Raw genomic sequence first — 15,462 nt, 5'->3', positions numbered from 1 at the left:
TCCCTTTCTTATTCGAAAGGTGTTTTTCCATCTGCTTGGAAATTTGCTCATATCCAGCCAGTTCCTAAAAAGGGTGACAAATCCCTCCCATCCAATTATCGTCCGATTGCAATTACTTCTACTCTTTCTAAAGTAATGGAAAAATCAATTAACTGCCAAATCTTAAACTACCTAGAAACCTTCCGTCTGATCAACGATCGCCAGTATGTATTCCGTCATTGTCGATCCACTGGTGATATTCTGGCTTATGTTACCCATTTATGGACTAATTCAATGGAAAAGTTCGGTGAAACACAAGCAGTTGCTCTTGACATCTCAATGACTTTCGATCGCGTTTGTCATAAAGGTTTCCTAAACAAGCTTCCATCGTATGGTTTGCCAACTGTTTTTTGTAATTGGTTATCCAGTTTTCTCTCTGATCGCTCACTGAGGGTGATGGTAGATGGCTCTCTGTCTTCTAACTTCTCTACTAATGCCGGTGTCCCCCAAGGTTCAGTTCTTTCCCCCCACTCTTTTCCTCTTGTATAGTAATGACCTTCTTCCATTGACTGGAAATCCTATCCATAGTTTTGCCGATGAGAGCACATTGCATTCCACACTCTCCATTTTGAGAAACCTTGCCTTACTCAATCAGCTTCAACTTCTCGAAAATCTGCTACCAATTCCTTAAATGCCGATCTCCAGGTAATTCCCCACTGGGGAAAAGACAACTTTTTGATTTCAATCCTTCTAAAGCTCAGTCTTGTCTTATATCTCGCAAAAAGGATTTTTCCGCTCCTATGCTTATCTTTAGTGACACTCCGATTTCTAGGCAAAATGATATATCTCTTTTGGGGATTACCCTGACTTCTAATCTCTCTTGGCACAAGCACATTACAAATATTGCTTCCTCTGCATCTAAAAAACTTGGTTTTCTCTTTCGCTCTCGGCGTTACTTTCCTTCAAAGCAGCTGCTCACTCTGTACAAATCCCAAATTCGCGCCCTACCAGGGAATATAGTTCCCAAATCTGGGGTGGTGCCCCCAAAACCTCTCTCAGGCTTCTTGATTCCGTTCAGAAGAGGGCAGTTAGGTTAATTAATGATTCATCTCTAACAGAGTCTCTCCACTCACTGTCTCATAGAAGTTCTGTTTCTGCTGCATGCCTCTTCTACAGATATTTCCATGGGCACTGTTCTTCTGAATTGGCTTCTATAATTCCCGCTCTCTCTTTCAAAACAGTCCGAACACGTGCCGCCACCAGCTAACATCCATTTAATGTCCAACTTCAAACTCACAGTACCTTTTCATCTTCCTCCTTTATCCATTCAACCGCCGTTTTATGGAACAACCTTCGTTCATACGTATTTCCTGAAATTACAGTCTACAGAACTTCAAGTCTAATGTCCGGAGCAATATGGCCTTAGTTGCTAATGCTCCTAAAAACCAAGTAACAAAAACAACAACAAACAAGTCTAATGTCAATAAATATCTTCTTTCGTCTTCCCAACCTCCAACCCAAGCACAATACTAAGCACAATCGGTTCTAATTCCTCTCGTGTTTGGGGTTTACATTAAAAAAAAAAAAAAGAATTTAAACAATGAATGATTATTATTTTTTGCATAATAGACCTTGAGATTGCTTTCTGGTAATATATCATTTGCTCTACACATGCTGTTTATGGTGAATGGCCGTTACCACTGCTTGCAGTCCCTGTTTTCCCTGTGTATCCTTTGCATCGAAAAGCACACGGGGTGGGATCATTTTTGGGAAACAGTGCCTACGTGTTTTTTTTTTTTTTTTTTTTTTGTATACGCACTGTAGAGTCAATGCAGATGTATTGAATCCCTAATCATTAATGTGAGATAGCATCTGTCAAGGATGGTTCTCTAATTTTTTGGGTATATTAATGTATTTTAACCAAATTGTAAGTTCCGTTGCACCCTTAGCTTTTATTATATAAGTATATATGTATAATATGAATCAGCGTTTCATATTATATGCATAACATGAAACAGCATTTCTGAAAGGGATTGAGGGAGAGAATAATGTACATTAACAAACTTAATTATTTAATTTAGTAAGTGTGCTGTTTCTGAGTTTTCAGGAATCTGTCACGTTACTGTTATTATTATTTGGCTTTTAGGAGCATTAGCAACTAAGGCCATATTGCTCCTGGATATGCGGTGATCATTCCCTGACCTTTCCGCATCCTCCGTATTTGGTGGTGACGGGCTCGAACCCCGGTCTAATCAAGAAGCGTGTGCTACGCGCTGCTGCTCCTTCCCACCTGGCTACGGAGGCGCCCTCTTTCACGTCACTCTGTGGAATTTCTATGACCATGACATATCTCCTCCTAATGGGCTACGTGTGTGTGTGTGTTATGCGTGGAAGCGTATGTTCGGAGGCCGATTTGCATGTTGTGCGGGCTGTAAAAACCCTGGCATAACTCACGCCGAAAAATCCTACTTCATCCGTCTGAGATGGTCAACTACAGCCTTATCCGTGACTTGTAGTGGTTTTACCACGTGTCACTTGTTTCGAGTCCTGTGGACGACTGGAAAAATTTCTGTTCTTCTTCAGTCGAGGTTGTTGTTAGCCGATCTCAAGTAGAGGGAGTATGGTTCCCCCCATGAGTTATTCCGGGTTTTCAGCACACACACCACAAGAAAATGTGCCTGTGAACACACAATATGCATACACGGATATAGCATGGTCGGAGACTATTAAAATGAATAATAATATTTGTTATTATTAACTACAGCCTCGATTGAAGAGGACTTTAGAAATTCCTCCAGTCTTCGACGGGACTGAACCTAGACTTCGCTAAAGGAGTAGCAGGCAGCAAATTATCTTGCCGACTTGGTTGCCTGGAGAACACTATATTGGTATGTGATTAGAAGGAAACTAGATTACGCAATACTCTATATTCATAGGATACGGTCACCACTTCGTCACGTAGCGAATTGATGGCCTTCCCATTTAATATGTATATTTATTTTCGTTTCTTTTGTAATTATATTTTTCCTTTCTCTTCGTTTTAAATTCTTGGTTTACTGGGCTTCATAGGAGAGCAATGCTGTAAAATGCTACAATATCGTCCCACCTTATTCGTACTTGTGAATTTCACTATTTTGGTTTTCCGTTTTTTTTTTTTTTTTTCATCCACTTCTCAAGAGTTAAAGAGCGATAAGCATTTTAAGGCCTGAGTTTCCCTACTCCTACTTCTCCCACTCTACCTAAACATCGGATCGATTCTTTCATCAGTCGCAATACTTGCAGTCGATCTAAGTCATAGCGTGCCTGTCGCTTAGCTGTTTTAGCTCTTGGGAAACTGCTGTTACAGGTGCTCTTTCTAATCGCCTTTTTATTTTCAATAAATCCCTAAGGTATTTTCTCATTCTTTAAATTGGCTTATATAGTGCAATTTATATTCATAAGCAAAATCCTCCGCTTTACGTTAAAAATTACATACCAGTAATCCAGTTGAATAGTATATCTAAAATTTTTCATTCCATCACACTGATCTCCATAGATTTTGTTGTTTTTCAATATGTTGTTTCTGGATGCACTTTTAGTGCTAAATGTAACAATCTGTTTTTACCTATCGCGTGCGGTTTTTTTACGAACAGTAAAAACTTTTCTTAGATACACATTTCATGTATACGCAATATGCGTACTATTTCCTTTGTGACTGTCGGTATAGACGCGCATAGATATATAAACCTGAGAAGTGTTTCTTCTGCATTTTCGCAGGTTTATATATATCTATGCACGTTGTTTTTGGTGCAGTTCTGCTAACTAATATCTGTTTCTAACGTAATTTTAATATTCTGTGCCGTTTGACAATGACAACTCGTGGCTGTGTGAACAATCCAAATATACATTTTGTTACATTTGCGGTAACGAAGTTGTGGTGAAACAAAGACAAGATATAGAATCATTTGTGAAAAATGTATATGCCGCATATTTTGGAATTAAATTAGATGACCAATATAAAGGTTGTGCATCCATCCTCATGAAGTATGCCGTTCAAGTGTGGATGGTTTGCAATTGTGGAAATGTGGTAAAAATAAAGCCATTATATTTTGCCATTTCCACAAATGGCAAATATCATGGTGTGGAGGGCCTCAGGATCGTACTTTTGACTGCTACTTTTGTTCCGTAAATGGATAGCAGGTTATAACGCGAAGAAAAAGTAGAGCATTGCGTACCCCAACAACATTACTTCAGCTGTAAAGCCAGTATACTGTGGATCAGTACTATCTCAACTAGTTGTTCTTGGACATATATGCCTTCAGATCCTGAATCTCACATTTGTGATCTAGAGGATGATATAAACTATTGTGACGAAGAAATTCACAACTCTGCACAACAGCTGTTTACACAAAGTGAACTCAACTATCTTATAAGAGAGGATCTGCGGAAATTTTAGAGTCAAGACTGAAACTGAAGAATCTGCTGGCCCAGGAATAGTCTTTTTTTTATGGTATAGATATCGTGAAAAAGAATTCCTCATCTTTTAGAAGAAAGCTCAATTATATATATATATACCTGCAGTTATGAACTTTTGTGGAGTTAAATGTGTTTGTAAAATCTGTAAAACTGCAAAATAAACCAGTACCGTCATCAATATTTTCGTGTTGTTTTTATTTGTAAAAAAATTCTGACGTGATTAGAGCAAATTTCAAATAATTTTCGAAATTTCCATTTAAAATATTATTCAGATCGCCTGTCAGCTGTAAAACATCAGAGAGATTTTCCTAAATTGCAGACCGGTATAGTTCATTAACAGAATTGTCATTTTATATATTCAGAGGCGTGTCTATCCTTTAGTTTTATTATATACCTCAACAGTTTGGTCTTCTTGCTCGAAATTGAGAAGTTCCTGCGGCTTCACAGTCGGTGTTTCCAGTGAGTGAAGTGGATCGCTGGAACTCAACCAGTATAATTCAAAGCTCAAAAGCAGTGCCACCCCCCCCCTCCTCATTTCATTTTGTTGCTTTGTGGAAGCAGGTAATAGTTGTGGGGATGTTCTGACGTTGGCAGAACTTCTCACAGCTAAATGAATGTTCTACAGATAGAAGCATATATTTGGCCGCATAAGACGGAAGAACACGCCCTCACAATTTCCAGATCTCGAAGTGAACCAAACCCAAGATGTTCTAAACATCTGATCGAACACTGTATCTTTGCCACCACCTAGGATTTTAGTAGATATTTTCTGTAGATAAAGAGAGAGCTATATACAAGTTTTCCAAAACGTAACTGCATACAATTGTGAATCTAAGCGACTAAAGAAATTTTTCGCTAAAATGTTCTATTCAAGTCTAGACCTCTGACTTGAATATATTTTTTTCCCTATAAAGGTAAAAAAAAAAACAAAAAAAAAACTCTTTTCTTTATTGGCGAAATGGCACCTTTATTGCCAAAATGGTTTTAGGCGTGTTCGCATATGCGTAAAGCGTCTGTTGTGTTTACTATGTTTGTTCATCCACATGTAACAACGCGACTTCCAGCGGACGTATTTTCATGAAATTTTATATTTAGTTCTTTTAGAAAGATTTATGAAGCTGTTTCAAATTACATTAAAATTGGACTATAGAAGTATTTTTCTTTCATAAAATTTCGAGTTATCTCTTTTTATGCTGCCATTTTATGCAAATGGCAGCATATTTCAGATATTGCATTATTCTATATGGAAAAATCAGGTTGACACCAAATTTTCAGTGTGTTCTTTTAGTCTCTCGGAAGATTTTAGGATTAATTATAAAAATTCCCCAGCCTCCACTACAGAAATCTATAATATTAAATAAATGAATAACACTAGCCAACGTTATTTTATCTCCACTAATATATCAGCTGTTTGCAGGTTCAATTTTTATGCATAAATTTCGGAAATAATTCTTAATATTTCACACGCAATTTCTACATACTCGTATATAGGACTTTGTATTTATCCATAATACGTATATCTTACTACAATTTAGGGAAGACGTAGCCGAGTAGTCAGGGGCGCAAGTTTTGAGTTTGAGTTTGAGTTAACCTAGTAGTCCTTCCGGAGAATAAACAAGAAATAAACAATGACACTGATCTTTTGTATACAGTACTTGCAAATAATAATATTCACACGTGTTCATAGATGGCAGTAATGTTGGGGAATTTTAATAGGCAACCTGTCTGCGTCTCATCTCTCTCTCAGTGGTCAATGGTCCAATGACTCCGTTCAGATGCAAACCGTAGTTCTCGTTCGCAGTGGGTGGCCGTAAGCATGGGTACCTTGACCAGGTGCCTACTTCAGAGGCCCATACTGAAGAAGGTTCGTGGTCGTTTCCCTTTTAGATTCCATGCTAAAAAAAAAAACCGTTATTAGGGCCACCCAAGTCTGAACTTATAAGTACATGCGTATTACGTCCATAAGTTGCGTGTGTTCTATGGTTGATTGTCCTGTTTTGCTGGACGAACAACCTGAGTTTCGTTTCCGGGGGACGTAACTTGCTATCCACGCCTGAGATCGATCAGCTGTGAAAAACAAAGCCCATGAAAGTTCCTCGCGTCATTGACGCAGACTAAATTCTATGATCAGCCATTCTACCGTTTTTCCGTCTGGTTCGCACATGCCGGGACAGCCGGAACTCACCACTGGCCCGGCGACGCCTGCTCTGCCCACTGTCCGTCCACTCTTGGAACACCTTAACGGTAGCACTTCGCGAACAGCCCACAAGTCGCAGTTTACGTAATCCTACCACCCTTCAGCTGGTTCTGGACAATCGACCTTTTTCGAAGCCGTCAGATCATGATTTAAGTATGCCCCTTGCCCATGTAGATCAAGAACTTCGTAAGGACCGGATTCCACGAACCTGCCGTATCACATTTGCCGGTTCTTACCGCAACACGTGTGCCACCAGGCTGGGAGGAACGTCCGATTGCTAAAGCAGGGATGGCCATAATATTTTGACTGGACATATTATATACTGTTCCGAATGAAAAGTCGGTCTGACTTTTCCTTTTCGAGCAATAATTGGATCAAAATTAAATAAATACTCTTTATTGTCTTTTACGGAATACGGAACAATATAGCTACCACCGTGTATTGCCGTGGTAGCTATATTGCCAGGGATTTCACATATATTAAAAAGGCGTATTTCCAGGTATTTCACACGTATTGTCAGGTATTTCACATATATTAAAAAGTAGCTAAACATACGAGCCGAAACCTCTATACATTTAGAATTGCTCTGTAATTTAGATGTAGAGTTCAATGATTCACAGTCTTACAAAATGGTCGTAAATGTACCGCCCACTGATTAATTAATGGTTTAACAGTTATGACAGAGAGATACTTGTACAAATTAGGAATAGCTGTCACAAGTAGATATTTCATATTTAGTACTGTAGTTGAAAGATAACCCATTACAAAATTATCACATAGCATATTTCAGTATTACCTCGTTTTACAGTAAGTCTTTCCATCCGTGTATTTAGTTCATCACAGTATTGGATAAGGGGAGAATTATGTGCCTTCCGTAGGATTTTTATCAAACTGATTCAGGTCCAGTAATTGTACCTTAGTTAGCATTTGGATAGACAGAAATCTCTCAGGCCATAATGTAATGAAACTGAGTTGGGGGAAAAAAAAAAAAAAAAAATCTAATGCGAGTATTGCTTCGAGAAAGGATGCTAGAGAAGCATAAAAGTGTGACCTTGACAGTCCCGCCAGCCCAAAGTAGTTCACCTTAAGTTGCTTTTTTGTACGGATATTCTTTCTGCGTCATGTCTGACGGCACCGCCAGAAACCAGAGAATAGAATGACGGATCAACGTCAAGTTTTGTGTAAAGCTGGGGAAAAGTCTCACTGAAACAAACGAAATGTTATTAGTAGCTTATGGGGATCAGACTCTGGCTTGATCACAAACATTTCGATAGTTTAAGTGTGCGTTTTAAAGAGGGCAGAGAGGATGTAGTCCTCGAAGTGGACGACCGAAGACGACCTGCGTCCCCGAATTGGTGGACAAAGTGCACCAATTCTTTGATAGTGATATGACATTTAGAAGAATGTGATACCATCACAGCGAGCGAGTTTTACAAAGCATGTACGAACGCTGTAAGAACAGTATTCTGGATTCGGTTGTCTTGTTTTGAGGGAGACGAGTAAGAAAGTATTTTTCTCATCCATATTTTGGTTTTTGTGAATTCAGTCTCATTACTTTGTTGCCGCACAGTGTATGCAGTATCCCATTGGCTTGTGTATAGCTGTGGCAATACCTTCAGCGCAGCAGAGGAGGAATGTTGCGCTGTGAGCAGAGCTCTTTCCCATGAGCATTTTCACAGGAAAAGTCAAACACTTATTAAAATCTCTCCAGGAATAAACAAAACTTGTTGGTTCATGGGGTGGTTTTTCATATTTTCAGGACTTATTTAGAATATTCTTCTAGACCTTTCTACCAACTTCATTTCGATGGGTTAACCCATATCCTCTGTGAATGAGTCTCCCTTCCCTATTTGAAAAAGAACTGTTAGATAGATCCGACCTCACGGCTACCCATCGTGGTGAGGTAGGATCCACAGGAAGGAAGAAAAACTTCTATATTGTACTCAAAAAGTGTGTACTGAACAATATAGAAGTTTTTAACCCATGAGGTACGCCTATTAAAACTGAAGTGTAAAGCAATGAATATATACAGGGTGCGATTCAGGAGGAATAGTAAATATTTTGGGAGGTTATAGTACAGTGTATCAATTATTCTGAGTAAACCAAGTTCCTATAAACACGTGACCAGTTCTCAATGAATACGGAGATACAGCTATTTGAAACAACCTGTCGAGCACAAAGCCATTGAGAAGTTTTAAAGAACGATAAATGACTTATTGTTTATAATCCGGTCAAAATTCAGAAACATTCTCTCTACAAACACACTTGTGCGGAACACTCTTCTTCCCTGTGGTTTTGGGAAGATGTCAACAGTTTCTGAACCCATCGGGCTGCCACCTTAGACATGTGCAGGGTATTATGCATTATGGTGCAAAGAGATCATGGCTAATGTGCGCTTCATTTGTTGTTAAATTTATAGTCACACATCAGTTTTCAAGGACTAGCTATTCCACTTTATTCATAATGGCATAGTGTGTGGTTTTCCTTCTCTTTGCCCACATATTGAACTGTCTTTTCCAATTTAAGTCTCGTGTGATGGGCAGTCATCCCTGTAAAAAGCTTTCACCTTCTCATTGATTTGTTTTGCTGCTTTGCCTTCAAACGGAAAAATTGTACAGCTGACCATACCTTATCATTCTACAGCATATAGCCTCTTCCTATTCTTGGCTTTAGTTCAGTAACAGACAGATCTGTAAAATCACATAAATATACTTTAACTTATGGAATTTAATATTGTGTGTGTGTGTGCTTGCGTGCGTGCGCGTGCCTGCGTATATACACCGAGTGATCACTGAATTATCAACACCCCTATGAAAACTGAATGCAACCCGTTGACCACATGAGATATGAGAGTGTGGAGTTAGTCTACCTACGTAGCACAGATAAGGTGTCAGTGGTTCAGTAGGCAGTAAAATTCCGAGCGTGATGGATTATCGGATTTTGATAAAGGACAGATTGTGGGTGCTCGACGAGCAAGTGCCTCGATTTCCCAAACGGCTGAACTGGTGGGGTGTTCGAGAGCCGCCATAGTTAAAGTGTGCCAGGACTGGCTTCAAAACAACGACCCGACGTCAAAACTGCAAAGGTCAGCGAAAGGTTGATGTAGGTAAGCGCCGGGTCCGACGACTCGAACAGGTGCAGCACTGTTCGCCTGTACGAACAGGGCAGCACTCTTCAACAGTGTGTTGAAGAGTTGACTACCCAAAAAGACGGCGTAAAAGACGCCGTCTTCTCGTCAAGGAACATGCAAGTTGGACATTAGAAGAGTGGAAGAAGGAGTGATGGTCGGATGAGTCACGTTATTTACTCCACACCGTGGATGGTCGTGTACGGATTTGGCGTCAACAACATGAGGCTCTTCATCCACCATGCATGGCATCAAAATTGCAGGCCGTGGAGGCGGTTGTATGGTGTGGGGCATATTTCACTGGCAGGAACTTTAGACCCCTGGTGCATGTGGAACAACATATCAGTGGTCTCCGCTATCGTCAACTGCTTGCTGACTGTGTAGTCTCTGCTATGTTACACATTTTCCCGAATGGCGACGGTGTCATCCAAGATGACAATGCGCTGAGCCATCGGGCACTTGTTGCGCAGGAATGGTGTGAGGAACACAGTTCTGACTTCCAGCATATCGATTGGCCTCCGAACTCCCCGATATCAACCCCTTAGAGCACTTGTGGAACACAAGTGCTCTAAGGGGTTGATATCGGGGAGTTCATATCATGCGTCTGGATACACCAATCACCTCCATACCTGCATTGCTGACTGCATTACCCACAGCTTGGTTGGCCATACCTCCTGAACGCTTCCGACGTCTTGTTGAATCAAAGCCACGTTGGATAGCTGCTGTACTTAGGGCAAAAGGAGGACCTACGAAGTATTAGGTAGGTGGTCATCATTCAGTAATCATTCAGTGTATATGTATATATATATACACACACTGAATTGGCTTTGCCAAAGCAAAACCTCCTTGTTTAGGAAAATGGAGTGGTCCTTGACGCTGATGAAGGCTGATATGACATTACAGTTCGCACACTTGGCATTCAGTTTTTGAGTGCCTGCGAAGAAGAATGGGTAGGCTTCGATATCTTTCCGACTACGAACGTGGAATGATTGTGGGGGGAGGGGGGAAGGCAAACGTGCAGGTGGCAAAATCCAAACTATTATTTTTAGGCCACCCGAATAATTAAATTCATCTGCCGTGCTGTGTGGCGTTAGGATTACTATTAATAGTTGCAAATGACTCAAGAAAGCTATTCACTTCCACAACAACGGATGGAAGCTTGTTCCAGCAAGCAGCCACTCTTTGGCTGAAGGCAAATTTCCACACATCTATTCAACAATTGTCTTTCCTCAATTTGAATGTATGCCCCCTCATGTGAATTGTCTGAGCAAGAGGAAGAATCCCATCAGCATTAAGTTTGTTCAAGCCATTCACAGCCTTAAACACCTCGCAGGTGGCTGGTCTCCAGGCGTGCAATTTGCAGAACTAAAGCCTTTCTTGATAAGAGCATCCCCTTTGTTTCCCTCGTCAATTTCGTTGCTCTTCTCCGTACCTGTTTCAGCAGCTCTACAACCTTCTTAAAATGAGGCCTCCAGACATTTATGCAGTACTCAAGATGTGGCCTGACTATTGCCTTGTATTGTACAATGGGATGATCACCTCCTTATCCCTGCTAGAAAATTCCTGTATATCACTGACCTCGCCGCCTGTTTGCATTGTTCAGAGAACTTTATATCAGACTGTACAATTACCCCAGATCCTTTTTATTTTCTACCACCCTGAATGTAGTACCACACAGTTGATGCAGCCCTTGTGGGTAACACGGTTGGTAGAATGGCCGTCCTCCCCACACTGGGTGAAAAGACCTCAGTTCGAATTCCGTCGATGACTGGAGGAATTTTTATGGGTCTTTTTCACAACGTGGATGAGTTAGTCGGTGTCAGGCGAGGGTAGCATGGTTTTTATCTCCAGGAAACTGGGGTCTTTCGTTCAGCAAACAGAAAATCGACCTCAGCACACACACGCAATTTACGGACAACATACACAGAGAAACATGGCCTTAGTTGCCGCTGCTCCTAAAACCCAACCACCACCATCAACGACAACAACACAGTTGTTGCGTTATACTGATCCTACTGCTACCCATATGCAGTACCTTGAATTTGCCAAGGTTAAACTTCAATTGCCATTTCTCTGTCCAGCTACCTAATTTTTCTAGACCTCGTTGCAGCAGTGTACCTTCATGAAAATATAGAAAAATCAGGCAGATGAAATTAGGCTTCATCGTGTGTCAACCGCCGGAATTGCAAGAAATAACATGACGTTGCTGTTATTTCTTGCAGTTCCGGCTGACACACGAAGACAGGGGTTGTGATTTGTTCAGCCGCGTCCTCAGCATTCTTTCTTAACTAAATTGATTATATGTTTTTTCCATATCCTCCGTTCTCCTTTTTTACCTATTTCTTCCCTTTTTCTCTTTTTACTTACTTACTCCTCTCTCTCCCTTATTATTATTATTATTTGTTTTTATTCTTTTGTGTGTGTTCTCTCTCTCTCTCTCTCTCTCTCTCTCTCTCTCACACTCACTCACACACACACACACACACACACTAAAATTAATGAGGATACACTGAAAATAGTATGCAATCAAAGGCCAGCATCATTCAATACATTCGAGTAAAAGCTACTATATAATATATCAAATAGCTAACTCAAATATTTCTAGGTGAGGGTAAAATCTTATTGACTGCCCCTTGCCTTAGGAATTTCAGTTTTTTATATAACTTTTTCAGTTAATGAATTGAATTCTCATTATTTCTACGGCTAATATATATTCCCCTACAAGAAAAACTCAAAACTCTACCTTTTATCTAAGAACTGTAAGTTCCTTGGATCCTACAGTGTCGAAACTTGTTTCCCAATGTATCTTGGGAAACGTTGGGAAACAACGTTCCTTGGATCCCAATGTCGAAACTTATCAGTATCTTCCACTGCCGATAATACTCACCAAACTGGACTCATTAAGAGGGATGTTTCCATGCAGTATTATCCAGCATTTGATTATCTTACAGGTCGAACGAGATAAGTTCGAAGACAATAAAATACAGTGAAACTTCCCTTTAACGGACAGCCATGGGGAACGAAAATGTGTCTGTTAGAGAGAAGTGTCCGCTAACAAGAAGTCTGAGGGAGAAAAAAAAAAAAAAAAAGAAAGAAAGAAAGAAAGAAAAATCGTTAAACGTTTAATGTAAAATTAAATTAAATTATATACAGATTTTGCACAATATTTTTGTAAATAATATACATACAATTGTGCTATGCATATTATGACTTTATCTTAAGAAAAATACATACAGTAATCACTTATTTTCTTCTGCACCTTCTTCCGGCTGATAATTTTGTTTTCAACATTTGTTTGGAGTGAAGAAACCATTGAAAGTCCTTCAGTATCTTCTTCAGCGGCGAAAAACATTTTTAAACGATTGATTTGTATGAGCGCTTCTTCTATTTTCATCGGTGGTTCGTCGTTAATATGTTCTTCGACAGAATGACCTCCTTCCATTTCTTCATCCTCACGAGGAACTTCTTGAAAAATATCGATGATAATGTCGTTGATATCTATAGCACCATCTTCTGTAGTGAGGTTCGAGTGTATATCTTTGTAGCCAGGGTCACTTGTAGCTGAAGTATCATACATTATCAATAGATGTTGAAGTTCTTGTTCTTCTTGGTGCTCCACATTGCTGTTCACAACTTCAATTTTTGCGTTTCAGAAGCCAGACTTTACAAAACAGTTCACGACTGTTTGTTTTCTAATTGCGTTTACTGAAGAGGAAATCCATTGAATCGCATCTAGGATGCTGATTTTCTTTGCAAGGTCACTCGCACATTTTACATCGTTCATGTTTGCAATGAGATGTCTTAAAACACGTTTTCTATAGTGAAGTTTAAATTTTTTTATTATCCCTTGATCCAAGGGCTACACTCTGCAGATGTGTTTGGTGTCAGAAAAACGATTTGAATGTTGGACAATTCAATGTGCGGGTGAGATGCAGCATTATCCATGAAAAGAATAATTTTTCTGTTTTGACGAATCATGTTTTGGTTAAAGTGACTTGTCCATTCGCTCATGATATCTCGTGTCATCCAGACTTTTTTATTAGACTTCCAGTCAATATTCAAAAGATTCAACTTTATGCCCTTGAAACAACGAGGATTTTGTGGTTTTCCGATAACAAGAGGTTGTTCAAAGTCTCCCAGCATATTTGTACACAATAGTACAGTCAGGCATTCTTTAGAAATTTTTCCGCTCTGGCACTTTTCGTTTTTTAGACTCTGTTTTTTCAGGAAGAGCTTTAAAAAACAACCCTGTTTCGTCACAGTTGTAAATATCCTTAGCTTCAAAATCACGACATAAATCTTCCAATTTGACGGTCCACTCTGTTACAACCCCAGTATCAACAGATCCACCTTCACAACTTACGGTTTTCAAAGAAATTTTATGCCGAGTTTTGAACTTGTCTAGCCATCCCACAGAAGCTTTGAACTCATTTACTCCCATAGATTTCGCAACCTCCAAAGCCTTTTCCCTAATAATAGGCCCATTAATGGGAATTTTTTTAGCACGTTCGCGACAAAACCACTCATACGTAACATTGTCAATTTGAAGTCCAACAGTTTTCGGGAATGATTTTTGAACCTGATCATTTCCGTGTTGCCAAAATTGTTTGAGCAGTTCATTTTTTTCTTTAGGATGTCGCTTACCTGCGTCTTCCCGATTTTGAATTTTGCAGCGAGATTACGAACACTATTTTTTTGCCGGTCATACGCATTAATGAGTTCGACTTTATCTTTTAAAGTTAAATGTTTACGAGAAGACACTGTGCACTTCACACGACACTGAACAAAATTGAAAACTGAAAAGACGAAAGACTGACAAACCCCCCCCCCTGCACACACCGAATTCATCAGAAGTTTTACACGTGCCTTAAAATTCTTGAAAAAGGGTTTAGAACCGCGACGTAAACCTTGATGAAATTCAGAGAATCGGAAATAGAAAATAAACACACGATTGAGGCAATACGTGGAAGAAAAGTTCCTAGAAAAAGGGCCGTGAGCTCTCCCGCAGTCCCTTATGGGGAGATCAAATTAAGTGCTAATCTAAACGAAACAGTGCAGATTGCCTGTCCGCGTCCGTTACAGAGAATATTCGCTAGACAGAAGCTGCAAACACGTTAAAACCAATGGAGGTGAGTTGGGGAATTTGAAAATGTCCGTTGTAGAGAGATGTCCGTTAACGAAAGGTGTCCGTTAGGAGAAGTTTCACTGTATATAGAGCCATATTCTGGATCAAATTTGGATCACTTCACCAGAATTGTCATTAAATATTAAAAATGTAAATGTAATCGGTTTCTGTCTACTTAAATAACCTCCAAATTTCCATGTATGTTATAGTAATGTCAATTTCAAAGAATTGTTTGCCTCAATCCCTGCCCTCCTGGGTAGCATTTGGTAGGATCTCCTTCCTTCACACACCAGGGGAAAACACCTGAGTTCTAGTCCCGTTGGTCGTTGGTGACGTGAGGAATTTTTATGGGTCTTTTCCACAACGTGGCTGAGTTAGTCGGTCTCCGGCGAGGTTAGCATGTTTTTTTCTCCCGGAAACTCAGGTTTTTCGTCCAGCAAAACAGAAAATCGTCCTCAGAACGCGCGCAATTTACAGACAATATACACGAAACAATATGGCCTTATTCGCTAATGCTCCTAAAACCTTACTACTACAACAACATCAATCCATATATATTTCTATATCAATGTATTATTG

The sequence above is a fragment of the Mastigoproctus giganteus genome, chromosome 2, assembly GCF_048544385.1.
Source record: "Mastigoproctus giganteus isolate SK-2022 chromosome 2, ASM4854438v1, whole genome shotgun sequence".
In the NCBI taxonomy this organism is placed as follows: Eukaryota; Metazoa; Arthropoda; class Arachnida; order Uropygi; family Thelyphonidae; genus Mastigoproctus; species Mastigoproctus giganteus.
Note: the sequence above shows the minus strand (reverse complement) of the source record.